Raw genomic sequence first — 6,134 nt, forward strand, 5'->3', positions numbered from 1 at the left:
TTTTATTTTTTAATTTGCCAAAAAGTAACAAAATCGACTCAGTTTATGAATCATTTAGTCAATTTTTTACTTACAAGGCAAGATACTTTATCAACTTTTTTTCCCCAGAAATATTTCCAAAGTTAAGGCATTGAAGTGCTGGGACAGATTAGATTTAAAGTTTATTTATTGCCTCTAACTCCAGTCCAGGCTGTTCCAATTTACCCATCAGAATTTTAAAATTTGATTTTTTTACCTTGTAAAATTTTAAAAAATTGTGAAATTCAAAGGTATTGCCTATTTCAGTTATTTCCTTATTGTTTCTAGGAGTTAGAGTTTTACAATTTATAGTTAAGAAAACTATGAAACAAACTAAATATTATTTGGTTACTTCATTTGTGAGTAATAAGATCTTTTTAAAGGAATGATCCTGGGCAAGTTCCTTAACCTCTCTGAGTCTTCCCTGTATAATGGGGATAAAGATATTCAAGTTTCAGGTGATTGTAAAGAGTAAATAAGGTTTCCGAAGCATCTAGCTTACATATAACACAGTATAGGCATTTACTACATGGTAGCTATTATTTTAATTATTAGCATTTTCTACACAAGATGTTTAAGTTTTTTATTCTTATCTCAATCCTGTTTCTATTATGCTTAAAAGATCAATTTTACAACATGTTTAAATGCACATTATCAAGTTAGCCTTCACAATTCTTTGAGGCAGTTACTCTTATTATTTTGTTATTATTATTTTATTCTTACAAATGATAAAGTGATCACACACACCCAAAACCCACACTAAAATGGAAATACTTTTTCTTGGGACATACAGCTTATAAAATGGCAGAAACAGTACCTGCATTTTCAGACTTCTTTGCTATCTTTTCTATGTCATACAGCTTCTCTACTGTTTGATATGAACATCATTGAAGAACATTGCAACTAACTGCTAGCATTTTTCCCTCTAATCTTGTTCTGTATTACTACTCATAATGCCCAAGTTTTGTTCCTCAACTTCAATCACTGTGATTAATTGAATTATCTCACACTAGATAGTATATTGTTACACCGTGCCCTCATATACCTTAAGGGATTTTCAGTATGTTTGCAGAGCTCAAGTTACAACCAGGAATCAGATGCTGGCCTCTACTGCTGGCCCCACTTGACCTCTCTTTGATCACCCATTTTTCTCTCCCACCCCATTTTCTAGTTTCCTCTAAAGTCCTCTGTGCTCACTTCTGACCACAATGTACTGCTTCTGCCCCAAATCTCTGGCTTGACCTCCAGCATTTGAGTTCCTTTGAGCTCAGTTATGACTCCCTTATTATTATTATTATTATTAGAGACAGGATCTCACTGTCGCTTGGGGTAGAGTGCAGTGGTGTAATCACAGCTCACTATGGCCTCTTAACGCCTAGACTCAAGCAGTCCTCCTGTCTCCTGAGTAGCTGGGACCTCAGGTGTGGGCCACTATGCCCTGCTAATTTTTAAAATATTTCAGTAGAGGCAAGGATCTTTCATATGTTGCCCAGGCTGGCCTCAAACTCCTGGGCTTAAGCCATCCTTCAGCCTCAGCCTCCCAAGTAGCTAACAGGTGCACCACCAGGGCCTCAGTTATGACATTTAGATCCTCCTTTGCTATTCTTTCTGGGCCTCTCCTCCCCTGCCACTCCCAAGTGCTTGTTTTCTCTTTTGTTTCCATTCCCTCTTCCATCTCTCCACCCACACTTCAGGGGTCAAATCCCACTAACTAGATAGTACTTCCCATTGTCAGAAGAACTTGCTCACGAAGTGGAGGTGACTTGTGCATTGCTGTGCAGAACATGGATTTTTGTCTTTTTTTTTCCTTTTTTGCTGATTGCCAACAACATGGTTGGAGCATTAATAAATAAGATCGAATCCATGGTCATTCACTTCTGACATCTTGGATTTCTCACAACGCATATGTGGAATATCTTATAAGAACAGCCTTAACCCTTTGAAGGAACAAACCTTAGGATGAAGAAGACTTCAGCACCGTGTATTTGTACTTCTGTCAGATGCTGCTATAGGGGACAGAAAAAAACAAAGATTCTTCTTTGCTTGCTTTACTCATGCTTTCCTCAAGGAGTTCACAGAAATTTATTAGTTACCTTCCCTAAAAAAGATCTTGAAGGTACTTATATTCTTTTGGCTGTCGTATTTTTTTATTTTTTATTTTAATTTTTTTTGCCGATGACAGTGATGTGAGAAATACAACTTCATTTCTAATCAGCTTCCTTCTCTGAGGATGGCTATGGCTGTCTCCTTAGTGGGCTTTCTTATACCTCCAGCTGGATCAAGAGTCTGAACTCTGGCTGTCCTGCCAGTAAAAGCCTCCTCCTCACACCCAAGCACTGCCTGCAAGAGGACTGCTCAGGGCAGGAATCAGGGGAGCTTAAGAAATCTTTCTGGCCAGGCGTGGTGGCTCACGCCTGTAATCTCAGCACTTTGGGAGGCTGAGGCGGGAGGATCACTTGAGGTCAGGGATTCAAGACCAGCCTGGCCAATACAATGAAACCTTGTCTCTACTAAAAATACAAAAATTAGCCAGGCGCGTTGGCAGGCACCTGTAATCCCAGCTACTCAGGAGGCTGAGACAGGAGAATTGCTCGAACCCGGGAGGCTGAGGTTGCAGTGAGCTGAGATCATGCCCCTGCACTCCAGCCTGGACGACAGAGCAAGACTCCATCTCAAAAAAAAAAAAAAAAAAAAAAAGAAAAGAAAAAAAAAATATATTTCCAGACTTTAGAGAGAAATCTTGGGGGCCACATTCCAGCCTTTCTGTTTTCCCCTTGCACCCATCCCTGCTTCCAAAAGGTATGCCTCCAGGTGTAACATACTATGTGGGCCTCTGAACCAATGGTGCCTCTGCTGAAGAGATGTTCCAGATAGTCATAAATTAATGACTTTCTCCATGTCATCGTTTCTGAGATTCTTGAGCATGATCTTTTTTTTTTTTTGAGACAGAGTCTTCCTCTGTTGCCCAGGCTGGAGTGCAGTGACGCGATCTTGGCTCATCTTTAATTAGGAATTCAAAAGAGATTTTTTTTTAACTTTTTTTTCACCCGAACAAGTTATGTTTTTGCCACAAATTCTTGGAAAACACTTTTTTCTGGTTCCTAGAATCACAATTCCAATTTCAAACATTACGCCCATATTAACGTAAGCCTTTTCATGTTCTATCTTCATGGATCTCTGGGTCCTTAGGGTGTCAGTGGATTTGGGGATTGAAATTCATTCTCAGGGTCCCTTCCTCTTACTAACTGTAGAATCCCAAGCCTTATTCGTATATATTTCCACGTTTATTTGCTTCCCTATGATTTGCTTTTTATTTATTTTTTGGCCTTTATTTTATATATATATATCGCACATAGACACACACATAGACATTCATATACCTACATATCTTGGTGCTGTGGCTTAGTCATACATATTGTTGTTCTCTGCTTTTTTTTTTTTTTTCTTTTTGAGCAGAAATTTAATACTGGTATTAATTTCTGAAGTTCAGTTTCTTAGTTTAACTATTCCCATGTATTAAAAACTTTTTGATGTTTCTAGGGATTGTCATGTATATACCTCCCCACCCCTCCAAGTTCCACCCATTTCCAACCTGCAGCCTGGCCTCCAGTTACAAGAACCTCCACTCTGCCTGCCCTACTCTGCTGAGAAGTGTCTTAAGACCCTGACCTTTTCACTCAGTGTTTATCTATTCCGGGTTTTAGTCTTTCAGAGGTCTGTCCTTTTGCTAGGAAACAGCTAATTTGAACCAAGATGCTGATGAGCAGTGCTAGGATTTGCCTTTAATTAGCGGTCATTTGAAATCAGCAGACAAGCAAGGGTGCAGAACACTTCCCAGCCCCTCCGCAGTCACATTAGATGCCTCCACTCTTGGACAAGGCAGCTCCTAGTAGCATCGCCCCTCCCTAGCTGTTCAAGCTGAGGAAGGCCTTCATGGAGACATCACTGAAAATCCCATACTGTGCCTGAAATCTGCTGAAAACACGACTCACCTCAGGGATCTCAAAATATCTCTGAGCCAGTCAGTGCAAAACCAGAGGTAAGCCAGCCTTGTTTCGTGAATTAGTCCTTGGACAATGGGAAATACAGCAGTGTCCTGATAACTGTACTTGGGGGAACGGGTGAGAGACAGGAGAACAAGCAGAATAATTGCTCCAGTGAACACCTTCAGAGGGATCTCCATCAGCAGCCAGAGGAATCAGAAATCAAGTGCACAAGAAGCTCCACATTCTGGTTAGTACAAGACTGGATGGAAACACGGAGATGATGGCATCAGAATGGGAGAGGGCCAGAGTGGTGATTGGAGGGAAGGGGTCTCAGCAATGAGGTTGGTTAAGAGAGCTCAGGAGGGGTCAGAGGCTGAAGTGAGCAATAACTGTTACTATTATTTTTCATCAATTCTATTACTACATTGCCCAAGATGCTGAAGAAGGAAGTCAAACCTAATTTAATTAGGAGGTACAACCGAAAAGAGTCAGACTTTGGTAACTAAGCAGACCAGGTTTCAAATCCTTGCCTTGCCATATCTTAACTATGTTTGCTATGAGCCAGTGATTCAAGCCATCAATTTTTCTTTTCTTCTCTTTCTTTCTCTCTTTTTTTTTTCTTTGAGACAGAGTCTTGCTCTGTAACCCAGGCTGGAGGCTGGAGTGCAGTGGCGCGGTTTCGGCTCACTACAACCTCCGCCTCCCGAGTTCAAGTGATTCTCCAGCTTCAGCCTCCCGAGTAGCTGGGACTACAGGCACCCGTTACCACACCCAGATAATTTTTTGTATTTTTAGTAGAGATGGAGTTTTGCCATGTTGGCCAGGCTGGTCTCGAATTCCTGGCCTCAAGTGATCTGCCTGCCTTGGCCTCCCAAAATGCTGGGATTATAGGTATGAGCACCTGGTCCAAGCCTTCAATTTTCTAATAGCAAAAGGAGACCATTATTTTCCTTCTAGGACTGTTCTCAAAACTGAAAGCCGGGTATACAAAGGGAGACTTCTTAGCCTTATGTTCATAGGTAGCAGTCTCAGGAGTGAGTTTAATATTGACTGTTTAGACTGAATTTACAACTGGTCCACATGACAAAAGTCAGCTGGAACCTGTTGGAAAATGCTAGTGCTGCCAACTTTTCTATGACTTTATGTTTACTCTGAGCTTATCTTTAGAAGTAGCAGTTTTCAATTTTTATCCCAGTTTGTTTTAACATAGTTTTAAAATAATCTATCTATCTGAGCTTCCTAGAATGGCATACAAGGCCCTTCATGTTTTGGCTCTGGTCTATCTCACAAGCTTCTTCACTCCTCCTTAACAATTGCAGCAGGTTCCTAACACACTATAATATTTAACAGTTCCGTGTCTTTGTACACATGACGTCCTTTGTGTTCTTCTTCTCTAATACCTGGTAGATTCCAATTCATTCTTAAAAATACTCAGCACAGCTGGGTGCAGTGGCTCATGCCTGTAATCTTGGCACGTTGGGAGGCTGAGGTGGGAAGACTGCTTGAGGCCAGGAGTTCAAGACCAGCCTGGCCAATATAAAGAGACCCTGTCTCTAAAAACAAAACAAAACAACTCAGCTGACCATTGATTCATTTCTTCATTCCTTCAACAAACATGTATTAGCCTATTATTTGTCAGGAACTCAGTTCCCAACACAGTTGTAGAAGGTAAGAAAATGATGTAAAGCCTTCATGGAATCCCTGGATAGAGTTAATCATTTCGTTCTTGTAAGTACCTTGTATATGTGTCTATTCCATGTCATACAGTATGGTCATTATTTGTTTATGTTTCTCTTCCCTTTAAGACTGAGTTTTTCAAGGGCAAGGCCCAAATCTTAACCATTTTTTCCCCTTTTGCATAGGTCCTATGACACAGTAAGTATACAAGAAAGTTTGTTGAAATAAACTGAACTATTAGCAAAAGATATATAAATGATGTAGTCCTAAACACCAAAGTTCACATATACAGGAGACGTGCCCACAATAATTGGTGCAGATAATAAATTGGAAGAAGGGATGTAAATGTGGGTTGGAGTTAGGAAAGGTTTTGTGAAGGAACTCTGAGTCTTGGGTTAGACTTTAAAGAACAGATAGGTTTGGCAAGGGTGATGACAAAGCAGTGGGGAGTAA

The sequence above is a fragment of the Macaca fascicularis genome, chromosome 3, assembly GCF_037993035.2.
Source record: "Macaca fascicularis isolate 582-1 chromosome 3, T2T-MFA8v1.1".
NCBI lineage: Eukaryota > Metazoa > Chordata > Mammalia > Primates > Cercopithecidae > Macaca > Macaca fascicularis.